The following is an 18183-nucleotide window of genomic DNA, read 5'->3' as shown; positions in this document are numbered from 1 at the left end:
ACACTTTATTTTTTTTCCTGTATTTACGTTTATTGATTCAATCCTTTAATCATTTATTCAACACATAGTTACTACATGCCAGGTTCTGTTCCAAGCACTAGAAATACAGCAATGAACAAAACAAAATCCCTGCCTAAATGGAGTGTAGTTCACCTACTGTAACTACTAGTGTAGTTAACAGTACTGAGCATTTGGCCAGGTAGCAGTTTCAAAAATAAAGAAAATGGGTAACATGGGGTGTGGTCATCTACAAACAGTGGCATTAACATCCTATCCTGGGAGAAGCAAAAGAAATGAGAGATAGGGAAGAGCAGACAATAGAGGGTCTTGGTGCTAAGCCACAGAATTTGAATTTCATTCTGTAATAGGTAAGAGAAGGACACACTTTAAAGGAATTAAAGCACTGAGAGTAGAAGGAAGGAATGAGAAGCAAGAAGCAATGTGACAAAAAGAAATTGGTAAATATAAGAATATTTAAATAATCACTGACTCTGTAAAATAATAAAAGTAATGCTGACTACTTTGAAGGTAAAACACAAGTGGAAATAAAATACCAGACAATAATAATGTGTAAAATAGAATATGATTGGAATGAAAAATTCTGAAAACCTTTTATTATTCAGGAGGAAGAGATAAATTGTTTTAGATTTTAAGTCAAATTATGCATGTGGAAATTATAAGGGTAACCACTAAAGTTATAGCAATGGAATAAATAAATTCAAATAGTTCAAAATCTGAAAACAAAAAAAAAAAAACTTAAGCCAAGCAACAGAAAAAGAATTGCAGACAATTTTTCACATTGTGGCAACTAGCTCTTTTTTATTTTAATTAAAAAATTTCTCACTATCAATTATGAATGACTTTGAGTGTACGGGCTGAGGAAAAAGGGAGAATATTCCTCTATGCCTACTATGTGCCAATCCATATAGTGCTAAATGTTAGTGTTATGTGGTGTTAGTTTGGTGGTGAAATAATCATATGCATAGAAATTCCAACAGAGTTAACTATAAAGAGAACTTAGGAAAGTTTTGGGGACAAGACCAACTTGTAAAAGTCAATAGTATTTTCCTATACCAGCAACTATCAACTAGAAAATATAATTGAAATAAGATACTATGTATAATATCAATCAAAATGAATAAATTTCTGGGAACAAAGCTAAAAAAGAAAGCCAATATCTTTGTGGAGAAATATTTAAAACTCTGTTAAAGACATAAGAAAAGTTTTGAATAAATAGGCCAATTTAATGTAGTAAAGATGTCAATTTTCCTCAAATGCATCTATAAATGCAATACAATTCCAGTCAAAATTCCATCTATATTTTCTGAAAAACTTGAAAAACTCTTCTAAAATTTGTTTGGGAAAATGAAAATCCATTTATAGGTAAGCCACAATTGAAAAAGAAGAGAAAAGACGAAGTTTATTATATGAGATATTAAGATATTTGACAATTATATGGTTTAAAAAACACATAATTGGTTATGGAACAGACAAATAAATCAGTGGAATAGAATAAAGACTCAGAAATTAGACTGTATATATGGGAGACTTACACAGCTGACAGATAAAGTGACATATTAGAAAATGAAAGCACAGATCATTTTTGTGGCATTGGGAAAATTTTCACTCGAAGAGAAATTTGGATCCCTACTTTACACTGTATACAGAGGCAATTCTGCATGAGTTAAAGACATCATTGTGAAAGTTAAATCTTATAAATCTAATAGAGAAATATTCATACAGAAAGGTCAACAACATCAACAAAAAAAAAGACAAGAACCCAGGGGAAAAAATGGGTTGACAATATGTAAAGGCAATGTAGAGAGGGAAGTCTGAATGGCTAACAAGTTCATAAAGAGAGTCCTCAAATGCTGTAATCAGAGAAATTAAATTAAACACTGAGGCACCATGTTAAAGCTATCAGAGTACAAACATCAGAAATGCACATGCAAAGTGTTGGTCAGGATATGTAGTGATAAATACTATGTTCTCTTGTGGGTCTGTGAAGTGGCATGTTCATTGTTGTTACACCCTGTGGCCTAATGTATTCTTGGGTATTTGTCCCAGAGAATTTCTTGCACATATCTATGAAGTTACATATAATGTTAAAATATGAAATAATATGTGTTAGAGCTCATGAAAGTATGAAATATTTGAAGAGAGGAGAAAGTAGGGCAAGTTGGTCAAATGCTAGTAAACTTGTTATCCTCTCCTTTGGGTTTGAGGCTTGAGGGATGCCCATAAAGCCATCTGGATAGGTATGAGGGAATCACAAAGTGTCTGGCTTATTTGTACAGGTCTTTATGCAAAGCTTTGCTTTTGGCTTGAGCCACATCTAACATGGTGAGAGAAGGAAAGAAACACAAGTAGAGAATGGTGTCTAGAGAAATGAACCAGAGGTATTGTGCCTGGTTCCACAGTGCAGAAGATATGAAGGCAATGAAAGGACTGGAGACTGGGCTCAGGACAAAGAGGCAGCAACATGTGGGGACTTGCTAAGAACAAACCAATGGCTGTGTCCACTGACTTTACTAGCAGTGACCAACCACATTTCAGTAGACGTCATCATAAAATACCCAGGGGCCAAACCATATCCAGCTACATCACAAACCCAGGTACCAAGAAAAGGCATAAAGACCTACAGGTGAGGAATGTAAGCCCGCTTTCCTCTAGGGGTTAAAATCACATGATTTCCCTTATACTTTCAGACATTGGAGAGGAGAGAGGGGAAGATGAAATATTCTAAAAAGGCAGAAAACTTACCCAAAAGAGAGTTAACCTGATAGAAATAGTTAAACAGGAAGAGATGCAGATGCCTTTAAATGGCATGGGAGATTAGATCAGTTTCAAAATAAGACAAAGCTGCATTTCTCCCCTGTATACCTGAATGTAAAGTCTGTGGCATGTCTTTGCTACACTGCCATATGCGTTTTCATTGAACCAAATTAAGTATGTGATTCAGGCAGTTCTTTTTCACACTTGATCTAAACAGATGGAAACCCTGTGGAGCAAATTACAGGATGATTCAGTGCAGGAAACACACTTTCACAAGGAAACAAGAATCATGAGGCCATGGTATTCATGTGTAATGGGTTCACCCACAACCTATTAAACAGAAGTCCTTGTGGAATAAAAGCAGCTTCCATAAATCTTAATAGTTTTGACAAGCTGAGAAGCTTGAGTCAGCCTCACTCAGATGACTTCAGGGCTCCAGAAGAGTTCCCCTTGTCCCCACTTTTAAGAAAAAAAATCTCCTGACAGATGCTATACTTTGCTTTTCAATCCTAAGTTAAAGCCTTTATTTTCCATTAAAATGCATGCAACTTGACTTAATATTGATTTAAAGCAATTTTCTCCAACTGTATTTTGAGTAATAATGTCTGCCAACAGAGAGAATTTACTGTAAGATACTTGTTTCTTAATCTTAATTATTCAAAGATATGGAACCGTTCAAATCAGAACTTCCGGTTAGCATCTCGAGCTAGCTCTGACCACTTCACTGCCTTGGTATTTTCCAGGCTAAAGTTACCCCCGCCACACACATTTATCACTTCCAAAGCCTCCAAAATGGAGACAGAGTGAACTAAAAAGCTAGTACCATGCAGTTCGGGGGAAAGGACACGATTAGTTATTGAATCAGGTCACAGCCTAGTGTTGTTTTTCACTTAGGCAAAACCTTAAAGTGAGTCTCATTCATGTAAAGGAGATAATAGGACTTCCTGCACTGTTGTAGGGAAATTTAGTTGGTTCAATATGTGTAAAAGTTCCCTGTATTTCATACAGTTTGTCATAGTTATTCTAATTTCAGGAATTGTTTATAGGAAAGTTATCTAATATATGGAAACACTTATGTACACAGACCTATTTGGTGCAGCATTATTTATGTATAAGTGCAAATAAAATAAGAAAAAGAGAGGGGACTTCCCTGGTGACGCAGTGGTTAAGAATACACCTGTCGGGGCTTCCCTGGTGGCGCAGTGGTTGAGAGTCTGCCTGCCGATGCAGGAGACACGGGTTCGTGCCCCGGTCCGGGAAGATCCCACATGCCGCGGAGCAGCTAGGCCCGTGAGCCATGGCTGCTGAGCCTGCGCGTCCGGAGCCTGTGCTCCGCAACGGGAGAGGCCACAACAGTGAGAGGCCCACGTACCGCAAAAAAAAAAAAAAAAAAAGAACACACCTGCCAATGCAGGGGACACGGGTTCGAGTCCTGGTCCGGGAAGATCCCACATGCTGAGGAGCAGCTAAGCCCGTGCGCCACAACTACTAAGCCTGCGTGCTGCAACTACTGAAGCCCACGTGCCTAGAGCCCGTGCTCTGCAACAAGAGAAGCCACCACGATGAGAAGCCCATGCACCTCAACGAAGAGTAGCCCTCGCTCACCGCAACTAGAGAAAGGTGGCTTGCAGCAACGAAGACCCAATGCAGTCAAAAATAAATAAATACATAAATAAATTTTAAAAATACATTTATTAAAAAAAAGAGAAAGAGGAAAAGACATAGTTAGCTCTTTGTCTGGTAACTTTTTTTTTTTTTTTTGTTTTGTGGTACGTGGGCCTCTCACTGTTGTGGCCTCTCCCGCTGTGGAGTACAGGCTCCGGACGCGTAGGCTCAGCGGCCGTGGCTCACAGGCCCAGCCGCTCTGCTGCATGTGGGATCTACCCGGGCTGGGGTATGAACCCGTGTCCCCTGCATCGGCAGGCGGACTCTCAACCACTGCGCCACCAGGGAAGCCCTGTCTGGTAACTCTTGACCTTGCTTTCTAAGTATCCAGGTTTGACAATTATCAGTCCACAAAACAGAGTTCACCCACAAATTTGAAAAAGTGTTTTTGGAGTAGCTATATTTTCCCTTGAGATCTTATACTTCTTCCCTGTCTATCCCCATGTGTCTTTATATATCTGTGTCTGTCTGTATTTTCTGTGCTAAATTCTATGTGCCAGGTACTCACATGGGAAGCAACATAGAAATGCTGTTTGTTGACTGTTAAGCCTGAGAATAGAAAGATACTGAGTAATTAATTGCCCTCCTCTTTCCTCCTCCCCTCCATTTCTGTCTCTGTCTTCATCGCTTCCCTCTCAAATGCACACAATCAAGAAAGCCTCACCCGGCCCTTTACTCTTGTCCTTATGTTCCCTGTCCTCTGTCCCTACCATCCTATACTTACAGTTTTCTCCTGCTTCATGTACAAGCTAAAGGGTCTTTGAACTTCATTTCCAGTGCTCCTTATTTCTGGCACCCATATACTTGGTGTCCAAGCTTCCAAAGGGCAGAAATTAGGTCATAAATTTGTGGATTTCTTACTCAGAACAGGAATCATTGCCTTTGAACAACACATTGCCTTTTTACAACACTTAGTTCTAGAAAACTGATGGTGATTCCTGTTCAAATGCAAAGAAATTTTGGCCAGTGAAGATATGATTGATTCCACTGTATGCATCTATTAGCAAATCCATTTCAGTGTCTATTTGAATTCTCTTTTGAAGGAGTATTTTTTTTTACATATTATTGGTGCCCTCATTAATCAGTTTAATAAAATTTTTGACGTGTGTTAACTTTATATTTGTGTGAGTCATGATATTAGTCTTTAAAAAATTATACCTTAACATAGCCAGTGGGGAGGGGAAACTAAACCATTTAATTTCTAATATTTAGGGTTGGTTTTGCCCTAGTTTTTGGGGGGATGGGGGGTGGGGGAGACAGGCTCTGTTCATCACTAGTTGTTTAACAGTAGATAAGGGCCTTGCTTCATCTGAGCCTTAGTTTCCTCATCACCTTCCCATTCTTAAAATGGGGGACTCTCTCTCAAAATGACCAGGAAAACCGTTCTGTGTCTACTCAGCTTTCTCCAGGTAAAATGTTCTTTTCAGTATTTCAGTTTTTCCCTAGTTTTATCTAACTTTAGTGCTGTAAACAAGGAGGCTCTAAGAAAGAGTAAAAGGTAAAGTTAATAGTTATTTGAGAAGTTTTGGTAAGTCTTTGTTGGAATTCCTCCCAGAAATTGAGACAGTGGATGACTCTAAAGTGGGTAACAAATGTTTTCCAAAGTGAGCTACTTTCCAATTCTTTGTTTAACTAATCAGTTGATAGATCATTAAACAAATTTTGGTTACAGAGCCCTGTATTAGTTTCCTGGGTCTGCTATAACAAAGTACTACAAACTGGGTAGCTTAAAACAACAGAAATTGATTGTCTTACAGTTCTAGAGGCTAGAAATCTGGTACCAAGGTGTCAGCAGGGCTGTATTCTCTCTTAAATCTATAATGGAGAATCCTTAGCCTCTTCTAGCTTCTGTCGTTTGCCAGCAAGCCTTGGTATTCCTTGACTTGCAGATGCATCACTCCAATCTATTATCAGATGGCTATTCCTTGTGTGTGTTTACCTCATCTTCCCTCTGTCAGTCTCTCAATTTCCCCTTTTTATAAGGGCACCAGTCATATTGGAATAGAGGCCTGCCCTGTTCCAGCATGACCTCATCTTAACCTAACTAACTGCACCTGCAACAACCCTGTTTCCAAATAAGGTCACATACTAACATATTGGGAGTTAGAACTTCAACATATGAGTTTGCAGGGGTGGGGTGGGGGGCGGGAGAGGGGTGACAATTCAACCCATAACAAGGAGAAAGTTAGAATTCTAGAGGAAAGAAATTGCCAACTCCAAGCCAGATAATTGACCAAGAACCTTGATAATTCTGTATGTTCTCTGGGGTTTTTTTTTTTGTTTTTTTCAGGCTCTAAGTCAATAAAATTTGGGAGTTCAGCTGAGTCCCTGGGTATTCATCTTTGGTTGGAGAACTGTTTGGAGGCTGGGTAGGTCCATCAGAAGCATAATTCTCTTCCAAGGTGGCTTGGCATATGGAGTTCACCATGGGTAAAGGTAGTGGTAATGTGTGGGTGAGCCAGCGGGAGAGGTAGGTGAGTCCAGACACAAGTTGAAAAGGACATTTCTAATCTGGATTCACTTCCCAGCACATCATAGAAAGCAATTCCTACTGGACCTGGGGAAAGTACCTGTCTTCTCAGTAGAGTGGTGACCCTCTCCTTCCAGAGTCACAGATTTATGAGTTTTCCTGTTGATTTCTTTATTTTCATCCCCCTAGTTGCTTAGAGGAAAATCAGGATAATTTTGAATGTAGAGCTTTCAATCTAAGGTCTTTTATTGCTCCTGAGTTTGTGGTTTTGGGTATTACTCATACCTTTACATGCACAAAGTAAGCTTGAGTTGTTATGTGGTCATTAATTAATCAATTAATCTAAGTAAAACCTTCCCTGTTAGGCATTTCTTGTATCATCTTTCCAGTGAGTTTGAAACCAGGTTTCCAAATAATTTCTGACCATGAAAGATCCTTTGGCTTAGGATTCATGGTAGAAAAGTTCATGGAAAGCCTAGGGGTGTTAACTTCTTTCCCGGCTGTATTCCAGCTGGTTTTAAATCCCTCTGCTTGCTTTGGCTTTCCCACATTACCTCTTTATGTGGGTGTTATAGGAACCTTCCTCTCAGTGTCCAATAAAACTCACCCCTTCCCTCCTAATCTTGCTACAAAAAGTTGGAAAAAACCCGATGGTAATCTTACCTTAAAATTAAGGCCAGAGGATAGACAGAGGCAACTAAGAGGATGAAGTTAGGAGTGGTTGTAATTTTTCACATTGAACTGTTTGTGAGCAACAGTCAGGAAAGAGCCCTACAGAGGGGATGGCCCTTTATGAGTTCCTTGGAGGAAATATGTGTCTCATGAGAATTAGAAGTTTGCCTAGAGATTTAAGAAAGGATTAGCAGTTCATATGTGCTACCAGCCAAAGGCAAAAAGGAAGTTGTTCTTGTGGGTGGTCAGAGGTCCATGGAGCCATGGGATTGTCTGACAGAGGTAAATATCAATGAGGAAAAATAAAGAAGGGATTTCTTCTAAGCAGACAGCTTGACTATTAAGTCATCCAAGCACTGAGCACTGATGGGGATGTTCAAATGTGGAGAGCACCACACTTTCCCAGCAACCCCAGAGATTAGGGTTCTTGTCTCTGTTCTGCCATTAACTAGTTGGAGGATCGAGTACAATCCCTTCATGTCTTTGAATCTCTCCTTCCAAACTTAACACTCTTTACCATTGGTTCTGGTTCAAATAACTTTTTCATGGGTCTGTCCTTTTGCTTTAAAGCCCTTTTGACCAAAACTTTCTTTAAATGCATATATATGCATTTGGGAGGAATACTATTAGTGCTGTTACGAATACTGCTATTGGTGTTGTGCAATGGGGGCAACTCTGTGACAGGCACCACAATTTGAGTGATTTATATGTCACCTTCTTTAATCCTAACAGTGATCCTAAGAAGAGATATGACCATCCTTTACAGCTGGGGAACTGAATCTCACGTAGGTTATTAAAGTGTTCAAGTGGAAATGGACAGTTTAAAAGCACCCAACCAGTAAATAGGGCCAATGGAAATGGGACTCAGACAGGCTGATGAGATTTTGAAGGTGGGAAAGGCCTGTGATGAGGGGTGAGCCAGTGGGGGCTCCCTTGTTCAGGGAAGTGGCCGAGGGAGGCATTTGGGAGACAGAGGAGGTTGCTGAGCATCTCAACGAAGAACCAAAAGACAGGGAAAAGTACAGAAAAGGAAGGTGCTAGGAGACAAGATTCTCACTAAAAATTATCTTTACTCCCCTTTATATAATTGTGAAAATAACACATGCACATTGAAGAATAATCAGACAGTACAGAAAAAATTAAGCAACCGAAGAAAAATATACTATAGACCCTTTTCCACAATTATTTTCATTACTGCATATTACCTTCTAATTTTTCTCTAATGTTCCCATTTTCCTCAGGCTGCAGTCTGCTTGATATTAAATCATAAACATTTCCCCATGTTGTAACATAGTCTTTTTTATTTTTAATTTTACTTTTTAAAAATAAATTTATTTATTTATTTTTGGCTGCATTGGGTCTTCATTGCTGTGCGTGGGCTTTCTCTAGTTGCAGTGAGCGGGGGCTACTCTTCGTTGCAGTGCGTGGGATCCTCATTGCAGAGGCTTCTCTTGTTGCAGAGCACGGGCTCTGGGCATGCGGGCTCAGTAGCTGTGGCTCACGGGCTCTAGAGTGCAGGCTCAGTAGTTGTGGCACACGGGCTTAGTTGCTCTGTGGCATGTGGTATCCTCCCGGACCAGGGCTCGAACTCGTGTCCTCTGCATTGGCAGGCAGATTCTTAACCACTGCGCCACCAGGGAAGTCCCACATAGTCTTTATTATTATCATTTTACATGGTAACATACTATTTCATCATATTATGTATAAAAAACCATTTCTCCATGGTTGGATATTGGGAACTATGCGGTTTTATGGGTAACTTAAAATAGATTTTTCATAGGTGGTATTTCAGTTCATTACATCTGGAGGAATCTGGTTTCTAGGAACCCTCTTGGGTTCAACGGACCTATAGATTTATTAAAAATGAGAGTTACCCAGTATCTATTCCACCAGCCGTTTGTAGAAGATAAATATTAGAAAGTTGGTAACATGGAATTAGTATTCTAAAAAATAGAAAAAGATAAAAAAGGAATAAAGGAATGGAAAGTGCTCTTTGGGTGTCAAGGAGAGTCAATGAGGAATTCAAGACATCAATAGAGAGATTAGTGACTATAATAATGTATTTCTGTGTTCCGTATTAGAAGACATTCGGCATAGTCTGTGCGAAATGAAGCCAGAATTCCAAGTAGAAATGGAATAACTTTAAGAAAACTTTTCTTGGCACTGTAAGCTCACACATGTACTTTTATATGCTACAAAGTTGAAAAAAAAAAAAAAATTCTGAAGTCCTGAGGCCATAGCTATAAAAAAAATTAAGGTTTTAAAGTAGATTTGTGAGAGTAAGAAAACATGTGTTACGGTACGCTGCTGTTCTATACGGTGCTTTTGCATGCTGGCAAATGTTCTGCTTCTGCTAATGTGAACAATTATTTTTGCTGGCAGAAATAGTTCAAATAAAAGTAGAAGCAAGCCACCATTTCTTAACATAGTAAAGCTGAAAATTTCAAACATTTAATGAAAATTTTTTACACATTTATTTCATCGCTATTCAAGGGAAGTAGTAGGCATTCCATGAAAGTTTGTGTTTATGACAAAAGTAAATTGCTAGTGTAAAGGTATTTGGAGGCTAAAAGTATGATAAATAGGAGATGATGTAGAAAGAAACAAGTGTATCTATTTAAAAAAATTATTATTATTAGCTTCAGCCTTCTCTGACTGTGACAAAACTAGGTGAGTCTGGAAAAGACAGGGTGAGTAGACTACCAAATATTCATTCATTTCTTCTTTGTGTTTAACGGAAACTGAATTTTGCTCAGTGCGTCCATGGGTCCAGATAAAATACTTTCCCAGACCTGCTTGCAGCTAGGGGTGACTACATGACATTTTCAGCTGATGAAATAATTAACAAAACCTTCTAGGTTCTTTCCCTTTGCTCTTTCTTCCTTCTCATTTTTGCCTGGAAAGCAGGTAGTGAGGGTGAAGGTAATGGCCAACCTGAGAACATCTCACAGCAAGGATGAGGAATTAAGCTTCATAATGAGAATGGGGGAGTGAAAAAGAAGTAGGATCTTGGGGCACCGATGACACCATGGAACCACTGGACCACTCTTCTCTGTACTTCGTTTTATGTGAGGCAAATTATGTGAGGCTGTTTGGTTAAGCCACTGTCATCAGATTTCTGTTACATCCAGTGCACACAAATCCTAAATGATGCAAAGCCCTTGATATAGTCTCTTTTTGTAACCTATATTTTTATTTATAAAGTATCCATTATGATAATGATGTGTTTAAGGATTTTTGTTCTCAAACCCTCTCAGCTATTAATTACATTAATGAGTTAACATTTGTAAAGTATTTCCTCTTGCTCATCACTGTATTTAATGCCAAAGTGTCTGATACATTGTGTGCACTTAATAAATATATATTTACAGGCAATTTGGAAAGTTGTTTTGGCAAATTGTGTGTATATATACACACACACATTTGCACACATATCTTTACATAAATGTATATATGAGCAAACATTGTATATAGTTATAATTATAAATTATGTGTTTAAAAATACTTGTAGGACTTTAAAATACTCAGATATGAAAGAATTACTCTATGAGAATAATTGCCACTATTTATTTACTTTCCAATTAGGATTTGTATATGGCTGTGATAATGGACATTTTTGTGTTGCGTGAACTCTAAGGTTTTAGACAAACATAAGAGAACTGATTGGCTGAAAGGGAGTTAAGGAAACAGTGACTTTGGATTCCCTCCAGCAACATTTGTCAGACCACCTGAATAAGCATTCTGCACAAATCAGACAAAACAAAACACACAGGATTTTAAACTCAGGTACTTTTGGAAATACAGAGTGTTATACCATTCTTTTCCTGGTGGTTCAAGGTCCATTAAAGTTGCCTGCAGTAGAGAAATCTGTTCAACTTTGTTTAATCCAGCATTTCCCAATCTTTTGTGTGATTATGAAACCCTTCTTCCAAGTTACGTCAATTAATACCCATTGGAAATATGTGACGGATACTCTGGGAAACCCTATAATACAGGGACCAGAAACATGTAAAATTACCACTAGTATTTAGTATTGACCTAGAAAGTCTAATGCAGTTAAATAATAATCAGAAATAAGACATATGATTTTTGGAAAAGGGGAAAAAAATTAAGACTTTTTACAGAAGACAGAAATTCCTATTTTACCATGAGAGTGGGATATTTACTTTGTTCTCTACTTTTATCTCTGATGGCCAGAGTACCTGTGTAACACATAGGTGCTCAATAAATACTTGTTGGTGGAAGGAAGGCTTAATGGAGAGAGGAAATCTCATGAGAAACCAGTACGCCAGAGAAACACCCTGGGAGATCTGTCCAAGAGCCATGGCTCTATGAGCTTTCTGGAGATTTGAACATGCCTCACATACTGCTTTTTCTCCAAATTTTCATTGTTTGGAATTTTGAGATTTATAAAAATCCAGTGATAGAAAATATGTGGACTTGATAGCTATCAATCAGATTCCTTCTCAACATAGTACTCCAGGAAAAACAAAACAAAACATAGTACTCCAGGTAACTACTACCAATTGATTGGAGTAGACAAGAGACCTTATTGCCATCTATAATGTAAGACTTAATATTCTTTTTCTTTTTTTTTTTTTTTTTTTTTTTTTTGCGGGCCTCTCACTGCCGCGACCTCTCCCGTTGCAGAGCACAGGCTCCGGGACGCGCAGGCTCATTGGCCACGGCTCACGGGCCCAGCCACTACGCGGCATGTGGGATCTTCCCGGACCGGGGCACGAACCCACGTCCCCTGCATCAGCAGGTGGACTCCCAACCACTGCGCCACCAGGGAAGCCCAAGACTTCATATTCCTTTTTTCCTGGTCAAATAACTTCAATTATTTTATAATCAGCAGACTCACCTCCCTAGCATTGGCTGAAGACAGGTGATTTTTTCCCCCTCAAATACTGTTGTGGTAGTTTTAAAATAATCACAATTTCTTTGACATTTCTCTCTTTGATGGAGGGAAACTAGTTCCCCTTCCATTGAGTATAGACTGGAGTGGACTTAGTGAATCTCTTCTAATAAAAAGAATATAATGGGAGTGACAGTGTGAAATTTTGAAGACTAGCTATAAAAGGCACTGTGACTTACTGCTAATTCTCTTTCTCTCTCTCTCTGTTTCTGTCTCTCTCTCAGATGATTCACTGTGGGAAAGTTAGCTGCCACATGGCAAGAAACCAAGGCCTCCTGCAGATAGACATATGTGAGCCATCCAGCAGGGCTCCTCCAGCCCCAGTCAGGCCTTCAGGTGAGACTGCAGCATCTGCCAACGTTGTAACTACAACCTAATGAGGGGCTCTGAGCCAGAGCCACCCAGATAAGCTGCTTCTGAATTCCTGACCCTGAATAGAAACTGAATAATACATGTTTACTGTTTAAACCACTACGTTTCAGAGTAATGTTTAATGTGTAAAAGGATAACAATACAATTATATTAAAGTTTTTTAAAGAAATAAAACTCATTTACAGCCTCTTTTAAAACACCTTCTCCTGTATTCCCAATTTCACCACGTTGGTGTTGCCGACTTTGCTACTTATGCAGCAATACCTGCTTTTTTCTTTCTTCCAAAGCAGGGTCAGAAAACCCTTTTTATAGAGGGCCAGATAGTAAATAGTTTAGGCCTTGTAGGCCGTGTGGTCTCTGGCGCAATTACTCAACTCTGCCCTTGTAGCATGAAAGCAGCTGTAGACAATATTTAAATGAATGAGTGTGGCTACGTTCTAATAAAAGTTTATTTATGGGCGTTGAAATTTGAATTTCACATAATTTTCACATCACGAAATGTCATTTTTCTTTTGGCTTTTTTCACCCACTCAAAAATGTAAAAGCCATTCTTAACTTGTAGGTCACTTAAAACCAGGCAGTGGGCCAGATTTGGCCCATGGTGTAGTTTGCCAATTCCTGTACTAAAGTAATAGAATTCTTGATACTTAGCTGGCACATGGATGCCCAAAATAAAGACAACATTTTTTTCAGACAGTAGCCATGTAACCACACTATGGTTAATGGGAATTAGGTATAAATGATATGTAAAAAATTTGAGTCATGCTCTTAAAGAGAGGTGGTGGATTCTCCCCTTTTACTCCCCCCCTTTCACTTCCCACTGGCTAGAATGAAGGTCACCTTGGACCGTGTGGATGGCAGAAATGTCCTTGATATAACAAAGAGAAAGAGCCAGAATTCCTGCCTCTGGGCCATGTGCAGTCACACTGTTATGAGAATGACAAGTCAGACTACAATTGTTTTGTACAGGGACCTCTGTTTTTAATTCCTTTTCACACTTTGCCAAATCTATATTCTAACTAATTCAGCTGGTTAGACTTTGGCTAACATCTCTAAATGTAATGACAGGTTAATGTGTAGTACTTTCAAGAAGCACTGCAGACAGTGATTAACAGCTATGTGTGGAGTTAAAAAATTCATTCTTGGTTCCTTATCAAGTCAGGATAGTCTGGATATAGGACAGCTTTGACGTTTCTAAAACCAGAATTTCTAAATAATTGCAGGTGTTTGCCTTTTCTTCTGATTGTTGATTTCCTGTAGTTTGGAAGTGAATATGTCTTTGTATTCCTTTTCTCCTCCGTCTATCACACTTATGGCCAAGGCAGGAACATTATTAATTGGGAGAAACATAAACAATTTACTCCTTATAATCTCTGAGGAATAATTAATGCACATTGTCTTTTGTGGAGCTTATTTATATAAATGAATAGGTCTAAAAGTTCACCCTCCCGCCGCCCCCGTGGTCCTATGGATTTTCTCAGTTATATGATAGCTGAAAGAAATTGTAGGTATAAGAGACACACTTATCTTGTGAGCATATTATATTTTCCCCAGCAGAACTTGGGGGGTCCCAGGCTGTGAACGACAGTGGAAAAATGATCCCACAGTCTCAAAGTCTGGAAACCACTCTGAGACTCATCAGCCACCACTTGGCAGCACCAAAGGATCAGGCATTGTCCAAACACAATTGTTGTGAGCTCTCGTGCTGACATACAGTATTTCCCATTCATCTCTTTCCCCCTTTTCTCTCCTTTTTCTTCTCTCCCCGCCAGAAACCAAACTAGCTTGGACTAGTCTTCCAAGTGCTGGCTGCTGGTGTCCCCGAGAGATTTCAGGGAGAAGCAGTCTTGGCCGAGGGTTAGAGCCAGAGGCCGACCGGGGAAGGGAACAATGTCTGGGTTTTGAGAACAGCTGGAGCTTCGGAGGGAGAAAAGCAGCTTGGCAAATGAGGAAAGAATGTGCTTGTCACTTCAAGAGGCAAGAAACTTCGATTTCCCTCCTGCCTCTGCCAACAAGTGTTTATTGGAAAGGACAGAGTGGTGGTGATGGCAGGTGACTTTGGTTTGGATTTTATGGAATTTTTCATGTTTATTTTACCTTTTCAAAGAAAAGATAAATGTACAAATCCCACAGTTAACTATTCTGAATTCTGCTTGTGTTTTTATTGGAGAAGTGAGTGTTGTTCCTCAGAGTTATTTTTAAGAATGCCACCCCTGGCCCATTTTGAAACTCTGCTTGCTTTCCTTGCATGTAAGCTAATATATGTGATAGGGATTTTGGAGAAAAGTAGCAGAGTGTATTTAAATGGAAAGTGAAGGCCCAAGGGAGAAAAGATCCTGTTCTGAGAACACGAGAGAATTTACAGTTGGAGGAATCAGATGGGCCCATTTAGACAAAATAGGAAAGTTTTAGCTGAAACCAAAGGTGAGCTTATGAGAAGTTTGACATAGTTGGGGGGAAAAATTTTTAAGATGTCATACTCTTTGGTCATGTTTTGATTTCTCTCTGATTTTCTTGGATTCTTATGGAAATGGATAGAACAACAGAGACTGTTTTCCCATTCTGAATTCCATTTGTTAGACTTGGAAAGTGTGACCTGATTTTAAGTATCCCTTTTAAAATGAACAAAAAGACAATCCAATATTAATATTTGAAAAATAATGTTACCATTTTAAAATCTCTTTCCTCCCTTTCTGAACTCTCAACATTTTTGCCTACTTTCAGAATTCTCCCTTTAATTGTACTTAACTGCTGTTTTTTTAAATTTGGCAGTGGGAATGTTGGTTAGTTGGATCTTGGGACATAAATACATCTAAAAGTTAAAATGGGGAATAAATGGGAGTATTGGGAAGGGAAAAACTATTTCTTGAGTTCTACCTGTGTGACAGACCCCTTTACTAGGTCCTTTCCTTGTTAGAATCTGTAAAGTAAGAATTATTATGACCATTTTAAAGAAGGGAGACTGAGGCTCAGTGAGGGTCTTTATAACTTGTCTAATATTACCTGATATTCTATTCATGGTAAAGTCAAGTTATCTGGATTTAAACTTAGTTTTGATTCCAAAGTCCATATTCTTTCCAGTGCCCCGATTTTGTCCACATAATAATATCTGGGTTGATTATGTTTAAACTGATTAATCATTAAAAATTTATTGATCAGAAGTAACCTGTATATATTAATTAGGATTCCCCTTTTGCTGGTGTGTTGTGATTCTAGGTAATGAGACTTTATTACAAGGATTCAAGGGACTACAGAGTCTTCAACTATATAGTTACTTTGCATCTCCAAATTTCCAAGACTGGAATTAGTACTCTCAAGAAAAAAATAATCTGATGTGGTCTCTTGTCATTACCCACGATGAAGTTCCTGGCCTGGCAAGGTTCACCAAACCACTTCAGACATGGTGGCTTCCTCCACATCCAAACTGTGCAATAACTTACCTTTAACTTGGGCACTCTTTTCTGAGGCCAGAGTAGAAGTTTCACAAGGCATATCTGGTGTAAATCATTGCAAATTTTTTGGAGGAAGTGTCTCTTAGGGCTGCTGTTCTTAGAAGGAGATTATGAGCAAAGCAGGAACTTGGAATTTTGTACCTGTTTCCCAGCACGTGAAGAAACAAACTGGATGTAAAGAAGTCATGAAAAGAAGCCAGTGAGGGCTTCCCTGGTGGCGCAGTGGTTAAGAATCCACCTGCCAATGCAGGGAACACGGGTTCAAGCCCTGGTCTGGGAAGATTCCACATGCCACGGAGCAACTAAGCCCGTGCGCCACAACTACTGAGCCTGCCCTCTAAGGCCTGCGAGCCACAACTACTGAGCCCTCGTGCCACAACTACTGAAGCCCACGGGCCTAAAGCCCGTGCTTTGCAACAAGAGAAGCCACCACAGTGAGAAGCCCGTGCATGCAAAAAAGAGTAGCCCCTGCTCACAGCAACTAGAGAAAGCCCGGGCACAGCAACGAAGACCCAACGCAGCCAAAAAATAAATAAATAAAAAACAAAGAGCCTCTCCTGTGGGTTGACACAATTTTTTTTTTTTGAGTATCTGCTTTACGTGAATCATGGTGAGAATATTAAGAATCATTTTAGAAACTGGAAAAATTCTTAACCCAGAGAGATCATTACTTTGCATTGCTGTGTTTCCACATACAGTAAATTCAACACAAACATGGCTTAGGGAGTATCTTAACCACTCTGGAAATGTAGAAGTATTTCTTATAATCCAGAATATTTAATTAATCAGAACTTCAATTCCCCAAGCTTTCTGAGTAATCAGTATTTTCCTTTGTGAGTTTCAGATGAAGAATCATTTGCATGATGACATATCTGGGTTGTTCAATACACTTTCTTCTGAATCTTTCTTTAGCATGATGTGAGGTATACTTGGGAAATGTGCATTTAAACAGTAACAGCAGTGATTGTAGTGAATTCCAAGTGGGGATTTCACGCTCTAATTTCCATGAATTGAGGGGTAATATTTTTACGTTATTGTTTTCTATAATAAAACCTAAACCCAGCTGCACATGTCTGGCAATTTAAAAGTTTCAATAAACTAATGCTTGATAATAATACTGACCTATTTCTCCTAAGGATTAAATAAGTAGAGGTTTTATTTTACAACTACTTTTTAAAATAGTGTGTTATCATGTAGAACCAATGCTACGGGTATAATAGAACTTTGCTGTTAAGTCAATTGAGTAAAACATGTACAGAGTTTTTTCTCTTGGCCAACACTCTCCTTTATAGGGCAAAGCAGATCAGAACAGTTGACCAGGGTGTTATATCTGCATAGGCCCCACATTGCTCTTGTCTTTTTTGTAAAATCGAATATATCTTTTTTTTTAACATCTTTATTGGAGTATAATTGCTTTACAATGGTGTGTTAGTTTCTGCTTTACGACAAAATGAATCAGTTATATATATACATATGTTCCCATATCTCTTCCTTCTTGCGTCTCCCTCCCTCAAACCCTCCCTATCCCACCCCTTCAGGCGATCACAAAGCACCAAGCTGATCTCCCTGTGCTATGCGGCTGCTTCCCACTAGCTATCTACCTTACGTTTGGTAGTGTATATATGTCCATGCCTATCTCTCGCTTTGTCACAGCTTGCCCTTCCCCCTCCCCATATCCTCAAGTCCATTCTCTAGTAGGTCTGTGTCTTTGTTCCTGTCTTACCCCTAGGTTCTTCATGACATTTTTTTCCTCTTAAATTCCATATATATGTGTTAGCATACGGTATTTGTCTCTCTCTTTCTGACTTACTTCACTCTGTATGACAGACTCTAGGTCTATCCACCTCATTACAAATAGC

At 39.0% G+C, this 18183-nt stretch overlaps 1 long non-coding RNA gene across 1 annotated transcript; it reads left to right on the top strand.

The window, feature by feature from the left end:
* Positions 1 to 9201: 9201 nt before the first annotated feature.
* On the top strand, positions 9202 to 16617 carry LOC113609947 (uncharacterized). The gene is made up of 4 exons (XR_003428883.1): positions 9202 to 11368; positions 12725 to 12836; positions 14645 to 14924; positions 16089 to 16617. It is a non-coding gene; the product is annotated as an uncharacterized LOC113609947 (long non-coding RNA).
* The last annotated feature ends 1566 nt before the right edge of the window (positions 16618 to 18183 follow it).

The sequence above is a fragment of the Aethalodelphis obliquidens genome, unplaced genomic scaffold, assembly GCF_003676395.1.
Source record: "Aethalodelphis obliquidens isolate GAN/ISIS:26980383/991018 unplaced genomic scaffold, ASM367639v1 scaffold59, whole genome shotgun sequence".
Classification (NCBI taxonomy): Eukaryota; Metazoa; Chordata; class Mammalia; order Artiodactyla; family Delphinidae; genus Aethalodelphis; species Aethalodelphis obliquidens.
The sequence above is the reverse complement of the archived record's forward strand: the minus strand, read 5'-3'. Positions and strand labels throughout refer to the sequence as shown.